Here is a 15,018-nt window from a genome sequence, read left to right on the forward strand (position 1 = left end):
AAAAAAAAAAAAAAAAAAAAAAAAAAGACACTTCCAAAGATACCTACATTTTAAATTTTTATTTTTTAAATTCAAAAGGAGTAATCTGTTGCACACCTAGGCATAAACTAATTACACAAAGCCATTTTTCTCTCTATAAAATCCTATTGAGACGAGAAGTTTTGAGGACTTTGCTTTTGTTTTGCTTCATAATTAAGCGGAGAGCATTTTCAAGGAAAGCTATCCTCTGGCATACAAGCCCAAGGCGCCTGAAGAAAAGGAAGCGGGCAAGCTCCCGCTCTTCACAGCCTGGATGGCAGCCCCTCCAGCCGGGCTGCGAGCACCATCTTGCTCACCTGAAGAGATCACTGCTTCACCAGTCGAGCAAAATGGATCACGACAGAATTTAATTTGTGAGAGTATACAGCAATTAAATGCTAAAATAGACAAGCTACAGGGAGCTCTCTCAACTGGAGAGAGTAAATTAGAAACTATGTCAGTTAAAATAATTTAGACAGTCGGGTGGCAGATTTGGAGGGCCGAATGCAAACAGCACAATCTGCCCTGAAAACTTGTTTAAAAGAAAATGATGGCTCAAGGTATCCAGAACATTATTAAGAATTAGGATGCATCTGAATGGAGAAATTAATGTTTAAAAAATTCTGCACACAACAGAAAAGTTTGAGCCCTAGACATGAGGACTGGGAAGGGAATTCAAAATGTATCAGTGCCGAAATGGCACATACGAATTCATGAACGATTCGACAGGCAGCACAATACACCATTTATTACTCAGCAGTAGCAGAGACAATACTCTCAGCAAGCAAAGAGAAAATATCGCATGTTACTACCGCTACTGAATTTGCAGGGTTTGCTTTTAGAAAAGCCCACCGTGATCTGATTAAAGGCCGAGAGGCTGAAGTGTGAACAGACCTCTCAGCTCAGCCTCGTGCCCGTGGGTGCGCTCCAGCAGACCTGACGCGGGTAACAACAAATTGCTCATCTTCATGCACGGATTGCTTGCTTTCGTGGACTCTGGAACTCAAAGATGAATATCAAATCAGAAGCTTAGAAAGTGAAATGATACCTCACACGTTTAGATAAATCATCTACACCACACAAACCTACCAATGAGCAAATTTGGAAGTGCTGCTTTGCTAACAAAAAGACTAACTAAAAAAAACCCTTCTCTGATGATTACTGAATAGATGGCAAACACAATATTTAAGACCAAAGTTTTATTGGAATATTTTACCAATACCCCAGGTGGATGAGACAGAGGTATCTACTTCTAAAGTGGGCTCGATGCTTACCACAGGCGACAGAGAAAAAAGTTTGCAAGTGGGATGGACAAATTTAACAAATAGCAATGAACTACCGGACACTGAAATACTTATCCTTGCCACAGATGTGGGGGACTGCTTTACAAATCTCTTCAAAAAAAACTTCCTTACTTTCTTTTTTGGATGGTTTAGTAAAACAGGAACACTTCATGAACGCGGTGCTGTAGAGGAGAATAACCAACACCAAGAAACTTTTAGGATAATTGACAACCGATGCCGAGAAACTTTTGGCCTAGCACTCATAGCCTTTTTCCTCCTTGCTTTTTCAGATTGCTTCCTCTTGAGATACTGAGAAAGTTTCTCTTTTTCTGTTAAAATAATGCCATAGTCTTCCATGGGCCTGCACCTCAGTGCACGATGCACTTGTCTGCATACATCACGACATAAATTGCTAGTGAGCAAAAGCCACTGAGATGAGATTATTTTTGATAGCCAAAGACTACAAGCATATTTCTGACTGGAAAACTTGTCCAGAATTTTAATTCTCCTTGGACTTGAGATACAAGCTCACGCAGGCTTGGCCAGCAGTCGGTGGACAAACTTGCTATTATGGACTGACTGTTAAAATCCTCAGACCTTTGCTCTCAAAGGAGCAGATTTAAAGCAGCCTGGTCTTGAGCTGCTGCTGATCCCTAGCAGGTGAGGCCGGCTGTAGCCAAAGGCACTGCACGCCAGGCTGGCAACTGGACGGAAAATAACAGTGCTTCATTTCCCGTGAGCGGTGTGCTGCTGAGCTGGATTCTTTGCGGTGTGTTGTCCGCCTCAGAGAGCAACGCCGGCGTTTGACTTCAGCTGGTTCACTTCCAAAACAGTCTTCTCGCCAGGTTTGGTTTATTTTCCTCTCTACTTTTGAAGGCTTCATTGTATAAATGCATAATATTTCTCTATAATTAGCTTCAAAACAAAGTAGAAATATTGATAACTTATTTAATGCTATAAGAGGAGAAATAGCAGACTATAAATTTGGTTCCATAAATTTTTAAATGAAACTGGAATAAGAAACACCTAATAATAAAAGAAATTACCCTTTTTTCCTTATAAATCTGAAGTCGAATCAGAAATGGGCAAGAGGCTCTCATAATTAAAAAACAGGCTGTAAATTAAGAATTCTGCTTCAGCTACACAGCTTGCGAAGAGCTTCTGACAGGGTAAAACACAGATTGTTACAAAAAAAAGGTATGCAGGCAAAGCCACCTGGATAATTTTAATATTTAAACATGTGGCTTGGGTTAGACCTCCTCCTCTCAGGAGGAGGATAGCGGAGTCGACTTGATAGCCATGACCTTATTTACTGCTCAGCAGCTCCCACGGCCTGCAGCTGCCTTCTTCCATGTATTGACTAAAGGACCACATAGGTTGACTGGGATCCTGTTGCTCCTATGATGATGCTATTGATCCTCATCTTTTATAACAGCTAATAGTTGCTATAAAATTTAGATTTAAGCTCACCTACAAGTCCCTGACACTTTAGTTCTATTCTGCCTGGAAGGAAATCTCCATTTTACAGTTCACTACTACTCATCTATTCTGTGCAGAAGTATCCCATGACCTATGCTACAGATCTTCAGCTAGTTACACAAGAAAGATGTCTAGAGAGTGTTCCTTGTCCAAAGCCAATCTTCAGCAGAAAAAGCATAATAATAAAAAAAGGCCAACTAGTTACCTATTTATTGTTCGCTTCAGATGTGAACAACCCTTTTGTTGCTTGCATCTTCCTTTCATTTTCCATCACAGGCCTTAAATTTGCTTGCTCTCTCTTGATTCAGCTTCAGGACAAAGACTCAGAATCTTTGACATTAGAACAGGCGGGTTTGAAATAACCCCCCAAGCTCAGTGGGAAATGCTTACACCTGCAAGCCTCCTACTGAAGAAACAAATGCAGTGCAGGACGACACACCTGATACAGACAGACCCCAGAAATAACTCCAGTTTATTTAAACAGACTCACCAAATTAAAACAAAATTATTCTGCTCCTTTGTAACCTCCTACAAGGAAGCGTGTTTGAGGTAACTCTCCCATTAAAGAAGGAAGGTCAAAAGATCAACTGCTCCAGCATCCTTATACACTTTCATTCCCCTTTCCAGAAAATAATACATTTTTTAGATGGCGTATTAAGTTGTCTAAACTTAATTATCTAGCATAGATAAAGCCTGTTTGAGTGGGTTTTGTAAAACATCAGTGCCATCTACCAGTTGTTATCTGAGGACAACCTGCATAGAATGAATGTACAGTATTAAATGACAAAACTTGCAAGGCTCATGACACAGAAAAGCTTTTAACGGTGTCAAGGGAAGATATTATGACTCTCACGTCATATTGTTTCTGTACTGCAAGTCTCATGCTAACTCAGAAAGCCCAGAATGCATCAAAGTACGGTCCGTAATGCCCAATGCCTGGCTGCTATGCTGTGGCGCTCCCATAAAGTGACCATTTCCCTCATCAGAACTACAGCCCCGGGGTCAGATTACTTATCATACTGATAATATCTCAGGTTTAAGCTAAAAGGCCATTTCAAATAAACAACGTGATGTACTTGAAGTGAACTTATCAGTTACTGTTGGAGCACCAACGCACCTTGATTACTAAATTCACAATCATGCTTTTTTATTCTCTTCCCCCTCGCTCACAACTTTACTTGAAGCATGCACCAAAATACTATAACGAATGGCCAAAATGTATTTTCCCAAGAGGGTATCACATAATTGGAAGAGTCCCCCAAACGAAGGAGAAATTATTGGACTATGCAAACCTACTCCAGGCTGCTACCTGAGAGCAGAGTGGTTTGCAACAGCTGGCTCTCACGTGCAGCACTCCCACCTACAGAGCAGAGGAGGAAAGAAAATACCGAACCAGTGAATCTAACCAACGCCGTCCTGCTGCCTCGCGATCTGAGCATGACGCATGCAGCACGGAGCAGGGGGTAAAGGGTAGGTGCATAACGCTGCTAAAAGGGAGGGAGCTGAACGGGAAGACCTGCGCGAAGCTGGAACAGGGGCATGCTCCCGCATGTAAGACATCTCAGCCGTCACACCCTGCACACGCAGAGGGGTGAGCAGGGCGTACAGCGCAGGTGCAATTACTTTTATATACACATACGTGTGCGTATGCCCATACACATTTATGTCTATGTATGAGTTCTGTGATAAACAGAGTAATCCATCTTTTAGCAGCAAGGACAAGCACCAAGTATTTCAAAACATGGCTTGCTTTCAGTAGGCACAAACCTCAGCTTTTTGTAAAGGCTGTCCATCGCTCCAAATTTGTTTTAATCAAGCAAACGGCTAAATTGATTTCTTCTGACTTTGCACTTAAAATAAAATTCACCTCAAGGCTGACAAGCATACGAAATTTCAGTCCAATGGGCGGTGGTGGGGAGGGGCGGTTTAAGCTGCAATAGCCAGAAAACAGGGGCTTGTAATGAAGCGGCCCTGTCAACCAGAACCACGCTGTCACTAGAGCAATACAATCGTATTGCCTGTGCAAAGCAGCAATGCATTTAACATTTTCTTCACTGTGTATTATCTATTAGCTGGGTCTGTCACAGAGATAGGCGGCAGTTTCCTGCAATACTTATGAATATATGGCAATGGACACGAGAACCCATCCATGGTTATTTCAGCATAGGCCTGTATTATTATGCTTTGGCAAGCAACTTAAAAAACCTTACCACCTCTTATCTTAAGTTGCTGTTAAATGCTGTTGCTATCAAGAAATAAAAGTCATCCCAGGAAAACATCTCAGATCTCCCCATTGCTATTCACTACAGTACTAACGCACATTACATGTTCAATCCTCCCTTGCTGCTTCTATGAAAAAGCTCTTGTCAAAAACAGATTTCATTTTTTCTGTGTACGCACAAATTAGTTATGGATGATTAACAAAGCATTCATTCTTTTATTTGCTTTGGCTGGGACTCGATCTGTGTTACATTCATGTGAGGGAAGCACTTTATTTTATGTTGATTAAATATGAAACACTGTACTGTTGATAAAAGGAGTCGTGCTCAGGTCTGCATATTATACTGACAAAAGATGCATGTGCTTGGGCTAACATTTTCTTAAACAAGTTTTTCCAGATTTTTAATTGTGAAAAACTTAATACACAAATTGTTTTCTTCTCACCAAGTAATGGGCAGTAAGAGCTTTATGTCTTAAAGCAATCTACTGCTGTCTTAACAGACAGCAGTAATTATTGCACATTTGACAGAGTAATAAAAAGGAATTTTCAAATTCTACCTCACAGTTCAGTTTCTTTAAGCATTCACCTCTAAGGCACATCATTTACATTATAAAATGTATCCACAAAAGGCTCCAAAACGGAGTAGAACAGAAAGCAAATCAACTTAAGAAATTTTCCTCCTGTTACATGCAATACACGATGAAAATGAAGATGTACTGGAATATTCCTACAGAGACGTAGGCTCAGCTGCAAATGCCAGTTTGGCCATGTCCTCGCATTACCGACTCCAGCTACCACAGGGCTACACATGCATAAACGCCTGTCACAAAGGCCTATAAATCTTGTACTTCCATTAAAGGCAGGGATGCGGCGACATCACGAAGGGTACGTTTCAGTCCAGCAAGGTATTTAACTTCAAACGTGTGATTTAGTTGCAATTAAATCAAGTTCAAGAAAGCCATGTGATTAAGCACCTTGTTAAATCTGGGAACAAATTATTAGCCCTTATAAAACAGGAGATTCTATTGCAGGGTTTATGGCACACGAAAACAAACGCGCGCGCGCATGCACGCTCCTTCTGCATGCTTCTGCATACTTTTGCAAGAGGGGATTTATTTTTAGTTTAACCGTACAACAACACACAGGTTGGAGCGCGGCTGGGCAGCAACGCCTCCTGAGCCCCAGATCTCAGCCAGGCAACGCGGTCTCGCTCTCTTACAAACTCCCAGCAAAAGTACCACGTATGGCACCTTAGCAAAACCTCTGCTGGCCTGTGTCACAAAAATAAGTACGTTTCTTCGGCGTTCACAAAAACCAAGGGGGAACTTGGGGGTTTCGTCTTACTACCAAGGATAAGGAGTCAGAGGGGAGGGCAGGCGGGGAAGAGGCAAACGCAAAAGCCGGCAGGGCTGTGCAGGCGAGGGGGGAGAGGGCAACCCCTCCGGTGCCTGTTGTCGCCCCTCGAGGGCCCTGCTTCCTCCTCGCCTCCCGTGGACGGAGCGGAGGCCGTAGCCAGCGTCGGCAAGTGGCCACCGAGGCGGCTGAGACGGCGCCGGGCCCGCAGCGGCTCCCCGGGCCGGATGCGTGCCCCTCGCCCGGCCGCTTGCTCACAGCCTGCTTCAGCTCACCAATCCCACAGAAAACGGAGGCAGAGAAAACCCTCCTCGTTTCCACCGGGCTGGGAAGGCGAGCCGAGGTCGGCGCACCCCAAGGCAGCGGGGGGGAACGGGCAGAAAACCACCCGCTTTGCCAGCGGCAAAGCGCATGAGGGGTTCAGGCGCCCCATGTGACGGCATCCTCAGCCTGCCCGGCTTTTACAGGAACTTCCTCCTCCCGCGCCAGCCCGTGGGCTTTCACCTCCTCTGCCTTGCACCTAGGCCACGGCTGAAAGTGAAGCAAAGATTGGTTTTTTTAAGGCTTCCAAAAAAGCGTTTTTCTTTGCTTTGGGTCACATAAGAACACGCAAAAGGACAAAGCGCTAAATGCTCGCATGTGCTTTCTTGCCTTTATTCCCACTCTCTGGAATTAGGCCAGAGACATCAAAGCAGTGCGCTCTCTTCTCCTCTGCTCCCTCTCAAAAATCACCGACTCTTGCTCCTATGCAGCCAGTTTCCTCCTCCTTTTCTGTCTGGGCCCAAGCTTAAACTATGGAGAAACAAAAAAGTTCCCGTGTTTTTCTCCAGGGCCCGTTTTCCACGCACCTATACCAGGCTCCCTGAGCCCTCCCAACTGTTTCAGTCTTTACAGGTCTGGTATGAAAAACGGATCGCTCTGTTCCGATTCAGAGCAAAGTCCCCTCTCTCGGGATTTTGCCTATACACTTGGCTGCACTGATTTCCCAGAGGAAATCCAGCCCCTCCAAGTCCAAAGGGGCTGCCCCTCTCGAGGCTATTAGTGCCTTGCTAGCCCTCGTCAGACACACACGGCTCAGTCCTGCCAGCGCATCGCAGGCTCCGGAAGCACAGGGGCATCTCGTGGCATGGCTTAGCCCTCCTCTGAGCCTGAAACTTCAGATCGGGCACTGACGAGTCAAACAGCGCCCATGTCACCTATTATTCAGCTTCCCATTTATTTATACTGTCCACATATATTATCAGACTTGCACACACGATAATATACATATGAATAAATGCAACGAAGAAAAGACCAGTTTCAAATAACACCTGTATATTCTAATATTTTCATTTAAATGTTATTCTCTACAATCCAGCAAGACCAGGAACATTTCTGGAGTGTTACATGCAAAAGTATTGTCAACATTTTGAAAGCTATCCTATAAACAAGTTCACATACGTATAAAAAGCAAAGATCTTGCAAATGGTTTATTAACAAATTGTGTTGTCATCCAAAGCAAGCATAAAGTAATAAATATAGAGTCTCTCTAATGAAAACACATCCTTCTCCACCTCTCAGCTGTGAAGTTAACCTAGCTTACATAATTAAAAGCACCCTCAACGTTCCTTAACTTAATATTTGATCCATCCATCCCATTTTGTGAAAAATGTTCCACAATAAAAGGAAATGAAAAAAAAATTCAACCCAAACATAAGCAGACTTAAGCTCCTAATTATGATAACGTAAAAACACTTACTAGACCTCTGCATTAATCAGTTAGCAGAACGTAGTGCGTTTGGTTGCAGGTACTTAGCAATGGCCCTCAGATAACGTTACAAAGAGTCGGATGTTTTGGCAAAACTAGAGAAGGAAAAAATGAAACCAAGAAAGTCGTATTGTACATGTGACCTACAGGACTCGGATTATTACCCCTAAGCTTATTAAGAGTAAAAGCTGTCACTTGGACCACCCCACGGGCAGGGAGGAAAGCTAAGATTACTCGGCAGTCAAGCGCCTGAGAAGGAGCTGGGTGTCCTCAGACGGGCAAAGGCAGAGCGAGGCGACCTCGGCACTGCTGCGGCCGGTGAGAGCGTAATTGGCTCGCGGGAGCGACGGCCACATTAAGGCATTACCATTACCGCGCTCACGTAACTGGAAATTCACGCTCGGTTCTCTAAATTGGCTTAACCAGCAGCATCTGCAGCACTTTAATTAATTATAGCAATTGGCGTACCTTAAAAGTAGATGCACCGATCTGAAATGATAAGGCGCTCTGAGTAATGATTGCAAGCCAGTATTAATGCGGATCTATCCTAAACGCAAGAAAGCAAGCTTCGATTTGGGAAGCGCTGCCGTCTGCACGGGTCCAGCGGCGGAGACGCGATGCCGGTGCGGTGCATGCGGCCGCCTCACGCACCCGGATTTCACAGCACACAGCAGCCGGCGGCTCAGGGTAGACCCTGGCGAGGCAAAAGCCAAGCAGGCACTTGGATTTTTCTCTTCCCCTCAGATAAACTCAAAATTAAAAACATAAAACAGACGGATGGCCACTGTTTACTTTTAGCATACTCCATATAAAAAATTTATATAAAAGATATCACATTAAGCTCAGACCGAAGCTTTCCTGACAGCCGCTAGCTTAGCTGCAGTAAAAGATTCACAAACTCCACAAATATATAATAATTTTTTTCTGACATTTGCAACTCTAAAATACAGTAGAATTATTTTTAAAAAATCTGGATGAAAAGTTTAAAAAAAAAGCTTTGCTCCTTTCATTTTCAGCAATTAGAAAATTTTTCTTAAAAGAAAATATTTTTTAATAGCTTGACAATGAACTCCGTTTTTATATCCCGGACACATTTTAAAGCAGTTCTTTAACAGACTTCATACCAATTCCAGTTGGAACGCAAAACAACACTATCAAGATTTGTTGCGACTTGCTTCTGTACAATTTGTGATTTAAGGACAGATTTTATGTTTATCTAATTACCACCACGCCGCAAACCAGGATACGAGAATCTTACTTAAGTGTCTTATATGTAAACAAAGTTTAAACTACCCAGAAATTAAATAGTTCAATGTTATTTATTAGGTTGATCAAATTTGATCCTCAAATCCATACATAATTCGGGGTCAAAACACCGGGTATCAGAGACACTATTAAACCAGCTTTTGCTACTGAACTATGCATTTACCAAACACGAGTTATATCTTTCCATAGCACGGTGAAAGAACGAAGCCTGAAGTTCATGATTCTAGTAGCTATTTAGCAGTTCTGGATACATCTTTAACCAAAAGGCAACCGGAGGATCAAAGGTACAATCAGTTTTACGCTGCAAAAGCTTTAACAGTCTGGATGCTGCAGCCCAAAACCCACCTCCGTGGGATTTTGCCGAGCGCCCGTTTGCTCGGTGCACATCCATTTTCACCGTAACGCGCAGCGCTACCAACAAGAAGGAATGTCGCTGCCACGGCACAGGCTGCAAGCCCCAACAGCTGAAATACCAGGGCTGCTGCGGCAGCAAAAACCTGCCACAGCAGCCTGCTGCAGCAGCTCGCCACAGCACGAGACATGCACAAGGCAGTCGTACGGGGAAAATGCCTCCATCTGTACCCTTTGTAAGGCGACAAATCCTGGTGAGTGCGCTTAAATATTCTGTATATAGTGGGTTTGGGCTGCTCAGACAGCAGTGAAGCTCATCCCCCCCCCTTCTTTTTTTTTAATTAAACACAAACTGTCATTTATGTATGTAAAACATGTATGTTCTTACTGGTACGTGTAATTTTAAAATATGAACATCTGGGCTTAGATGTACTCATATAACATGTTTATATATGTTGCATTTAAAACAACTGCATGCACAAATAAACAGCTGCATGCTGAATGCAATCATAATCATTTCCTGAATATCCATTTATAAATATTAATCTGGAATCTGCATGTGCTAAGGCATCAACCTCTGAGGGGGAAAAAAAAAAAAAAAAAAGGCCACAGTGCAGAAGAAATAAAAGGAAATAATAATTCGTATTTACCACTGGTACTTATTCCACCCAGTCACTCATTTCTGAAGGAGAGGGATCATAAGTGCACAATGCAAGTTATTCGCTGACTAAATACCATCACAAAATGCTACAATATAAAGGTTGGAAGGATTAGCACAAAAGGTCCCACTCCAAGACAAATGTCTCCTTCATAGTTCAGTTCACAGCTATCATGACTGCTCGGTCAGGCCTGCCGCTCCAAAAAGCTTTGTATATACCTCCAAATCAAACACGCTGCACACTTTCAAAATGTCTTGTTGATATTAGCATATTTTGCAAAGAGATTTTGATTACCACTATGCCGAAACAGGCTTTTTAAACACTGAAAGAGCACCAAATAGTTACTGCTTCAAATCTCAGCACCTCCTGAACCAGCTTCTACAGAGGGCTTAGGAAACTGCCAAATCGGCCAGGTTTTCACTGTGCTCCCTCAGCTCTCCTCCTTCAGTCTCTCATCTTTCTACAAGCAAAAAGGAAAGCAAAAAAACTCTATTTCTTTCAAGTATTTAGTATTTGCAAATGCTTTACACTGTTAGTATAACTACACTTATATAGTAGCCACTTTAAAATATAAACACAAATGAATTTATTAGTATGCACAAAAATGTTGTTTTTTGCTATAGCAATAAAATAAGGTGATTTTCAAGCAAGCTGAAAAAATAAAAGGGGAATGCAGATTTCTAAATACAAATTTGAATTTAAATGTTCTTCTCTAATAATTACACTGTTCCAGACCATACAAGCAGCCTATACTTCATAAACTAGCTAGACTCTATTTATCTTCTTTTAACTCCATATTTCTCAAAGTATCGGATCTTTGACCTTCAGCAACAGATTACGTGATGAAATAGTAGGATTTCTAAAGTGGGAAAGGGCTGCATTTTAGTGCAGAACATTTTATCCTTACTGGCACGGTAATTTTTCGACTCCCTCTACTGGCACACTTTAAAAAACACGGAAAGAAAAACCTGAATGGTGCTCCAGCTTCCAAAACACAATGAGAAAAGTCTTTTTTTACCACCTCAAAACAATCATCCGCACAACTTGGCAAAACCGGGATCTCAAATCCCGGGGATTTTTAACCCATCAGCAAAGTGGGGTCAGATTTCTCTGTTATAAGAATTGCGCCTCAGAACAAGCAGCGCGCAGCACTTAGTTTCATCGCCTGCCACTGCTCAGCTCAGACCAGATCGCTCCCCACAGCATATCGTATGGCCAGGAAGATCCTGGAAGTGATCTATGGACTATAACTCCACAGGATCGCCACGGCGTGCGGAAATGAGCAAAAACATCCTGAGCTTAACGAGTTGCCACTTAAATGTTAGCCAGTGCTCTGTGAACCATTTTATATTAAAATTGGATAGTTCTAAACATCACACATACAAGAAGTATTGTTTGACACAGTGCCATTTTGATGATAAATTGCAATCTACAGCTCAAATAATTCTACCCAGGGATTAACATTTCAGAGGCTGAGCCAGAGATTATGTGTGTGGATCTTGAATTTCATCATCTCCCTTCGGCACAATAGCTTATTCTTCCCTTTTTCATCTATTCTCTCATGAAGGGTCAGGAAAGCTTAGCCTCGCCGTTTCATTCATTTCATCTCTACATTAACCAGATACCTTGCAGTCTTTAGTTCTTGCGTGTTATTCCATTACAACTACTACAGCTACCCTGCACCAGGCTGCTGCTAATGAGGGATGTACCAAATCAAAGGGTGCCATCAAGCGGTTATAGCACACTAGCAGCGTTATGTAAAGTGAGCCTTCTGCGAGGGGGTTCGCCAGGACACACCACACAGGATGGATTAAACTCCACCATGATTTATAGCTTTCAGGAAATTTTGGACGCTGAGTGCTCCCACACAATTTCATTTCCTTCCTTTTAAATTCTCAGACTCAGGCCGAGAGCTGGCAGCGCCACGCGAGACATCCCAGTCTCATCGCACAGGTCAGCAGGGCCTCGGACCATTAGGACCTTTGTAGGCTCAGCTGCTCCTCACTGTCCACCACAGGCAAGGTAAGAATAGCACAAGCGACCTCTGAAAAGCCTCCCAACTGGCTCAAACACAAAAGGATGCTGCAGCGCGGGGGTTTCGCTGAAGACAGGGGAAGACTAAATACAATTACTTGCTCTACCACACACTGTTTTGAATCAAGCCAAGTTCCTGATTACCTGTTAAACTATACATGTTCTGTCCTCGAAGACTGTTTGAGAGCTCTTCACTGCAATGATAGCGATGAGCATCTTTGGCATTACTCAGAAAGGGGAAGCCAAGATGACCTGACAGATCATTCTCTGACACTTGGTTTCCAACTGACCCAGATAACGGGCCTTCCCAGATAAAATACTGTACAGCCAAAAAACATTTCATATTTAACCACTTTCTGATAATACACATGCTATGTATCCCAGTTCAAACCATTGCCCATTACTCCAATGACCCTAAATACAACTCACCTTCCCTGAGTGGAAAAAAAACCCTTCTCAGAACATTGAGACAAAAAGAGGGAATCAGACCAGATTTTACAAATGAAAACCAATTTTGCCTTTCTAAGAACAGCAGCAACTCTGCTACTGTAGGAAAAAAAGTTTTGCACCGGATACATCTTGTGCCATGGGACACAGGAGAGTTTTGCTTGATGCAGATGAGATGAGGTTACTTAAGACTACCAACTTATGTCTCAGCACAGTGTGGCCATCAATACCAAAAACTTCCCAAAACTCAGCTATCACTTAAAAGTATTTTCCAGCTTGTAGTTGCAAAGAAATGATCAAGAAAATGCAACTTGAATGTAACTGATAAAGGTGGACATGATTCTCTTCATTTCTGAAAGGGTTTGGCTCATGTCCACACCAGCACAACAGCTGAGTTTTTGAGGATGCAACTGCTAACCATATTTTCCCTGTGGCAGCAACAGAGAAGGCTCCGTGCTCCAAGAAGGTAAATCAGGTCCACGTTCTTGTGAGATGGATTCCCACCTGCCTGAAAACTAGCAGCAACACTCCCACGGTTGATCTGCCTGCAGAACCTGCTGCCAGCTCAGGCAACCGCTCATAATTTGGCATCCCCACCACAGCCAATCTAAGGGAGCCTATTACAGTGTATGCGTGTTAACACCAATCATGAATTTCCACCAACTGCAAGGAGACGTTCACGTCTGGTGGACCAAAGGAGACGGGAATTTGTAATGCAGAAAGAGGTCACCCCTCAAAATTCTTATTCTTCTCCCTCACAGCTGGACGTCAAACTTCAAATTCCCCCTTTACACTGGCTTGCTTCAGTAAGGCAGCCACATGCCTGATGCTATAATACTGCTCCTTATAAGAAACTCCTATCCAAGCTTCCAAACTAAACCCAAACATCCAATACATTACCAAGAACCAACTGAAAAGCCACTGAGCCATTTCCCAAAGCATTGCACAGTACATAAAAGTTATAGAAATATTAAAAAAATCATAGAGAGAAAGCTTGATTAACATGGAAGCGGAGGGCTGCTTCATCAGAAGAGGAGCCTAACTTTTCACTGACAGATTTTTAGGATTATTTTCCAGTCTCACTTGGTTTCACCTTTCCGTTGAAGACAACAGTTCTTTATGCAGCACCATTAGCCATGCCTTGGGTCTTGCACTTCTCACTTTCAGGGAAAGATATAATAAAGAACAGCGAATGCCAGAATGGTGGGGCTAGAAAAAAGGACCACGGCATGGAGGGAGGTGAAAAAGGTGCAGGTTTTATCAGAGACAGGTTATGATGACAGCTGACTTTGCTGTTGTTCTGCACTCTTTTCTTTAGCCTTTAAACACAGAAAGCAAACCCCTTATTGAGCAAAATACTCATATGGTATAAATCATTAGAACTATATGGAAGAACTGGGAACACTGCGATTCTTAAAGAAAATCTCCAAAAATTAAGTGTATTTATTTAAACCAGGCAAAGACCACCAAAGAAATGACCAGCCCTGACAGTTTCCTATTCCCAGCTGTGCACTACAGCACCTGGTTTTAAACCAAACTCCTTCCAGAGCCGCAGTATGTCGTAGCCCACCACCGTGCTAGCTGGCCACACTTCCAGCGAGGACAGTCCTGCCTGCTCCGAGCTGTGGCCTCCAGAAAACATACTACAAGCGGAAACATTCCTATGTAATAGCACAAACTAACACAGCACTGTATTACCTTCAGCCTTGAAATTAATCAGGTTTGGTACATTATCATGTTTTATTTTTCAAACCACTGGAAAACTGTAAGAAACAAACATTGCTCGGCATAGACCGCTCTGTGCTTAGAACAGCTGCCTTTGAGCTCAGGGTCACAACCTCACACGGGCGTGAATCTGGCAGAAATCCAGTTTAATCTTATATTTATGCTAGTACTTGGAATCACCAGAAATACTGACCAGTTACAAGATGTCATTTGATGGCACTTTATTCACATAACTTTTCCGTTCTAGTCTCAGGTTGTTCCCCCGCCTAAGCTACAGGAGAAAAGGCTTACTACTTACGCTGCCTGTCAAAATCCAAGAAACAACCTGACCCAGGTATAGACCAGGCAAAGCAACGACAGAGGAGAAGCTTCACAAGACAGACCAGGGTGACAGTGCAGGATCAAATCCGAATGAAGAATATGCTGGGGGGGGGG

At 43.0% G+C, this 15,018-nt stretch overlaps 1 protein-coding gene across 8 annotated transcripts in view; it reads right to left on the minus strand.

Annotated features, from left to right (window-relative positions):
* EHBP1 (EH domain binding protein 1) overlaps positions 1 to 15,018 on the minus strand; it is a 222,703-nt gene that overhangs the window by 144,367 nt on the left and 63,318 nt on the right. Inside the window, exon 1 of one of the 8 annotated variants that reach the window (XM_026080730.1) lies at positions 8,093 to 8,147. The exons of 6 other annotated variants lie outside the window; for them this stretch is intronic. The gene's annotated coding sequence lies outside the window, so the exon portion shown is untranslated. Of the gene's footprint in view, positions 1 to 912; positions 936 to 8,092; positions 8,148 to 15,018 lie in introns of those variants that run through there. One more of the 8 variants, XM_026080729.1, reaches the window with a different exon arrangement.

The sequence above is a fragment of the Apteryx rowi genome, unplaced genomic scaffold (genome assembly GCF_003343035.1).
Source record: "Apteryx rowi isolate R43461 unplaced genomic scaffold, aptRow1 scaffold_53, whole genome shotgun sequence".
In the NCBI taxonomy this organism is placed as follows: Eukaryota; Metazoa; Chordata; class Aves; order Apterygiformes; family Apterygidae; genus Apteryx; species Apteryx rowi.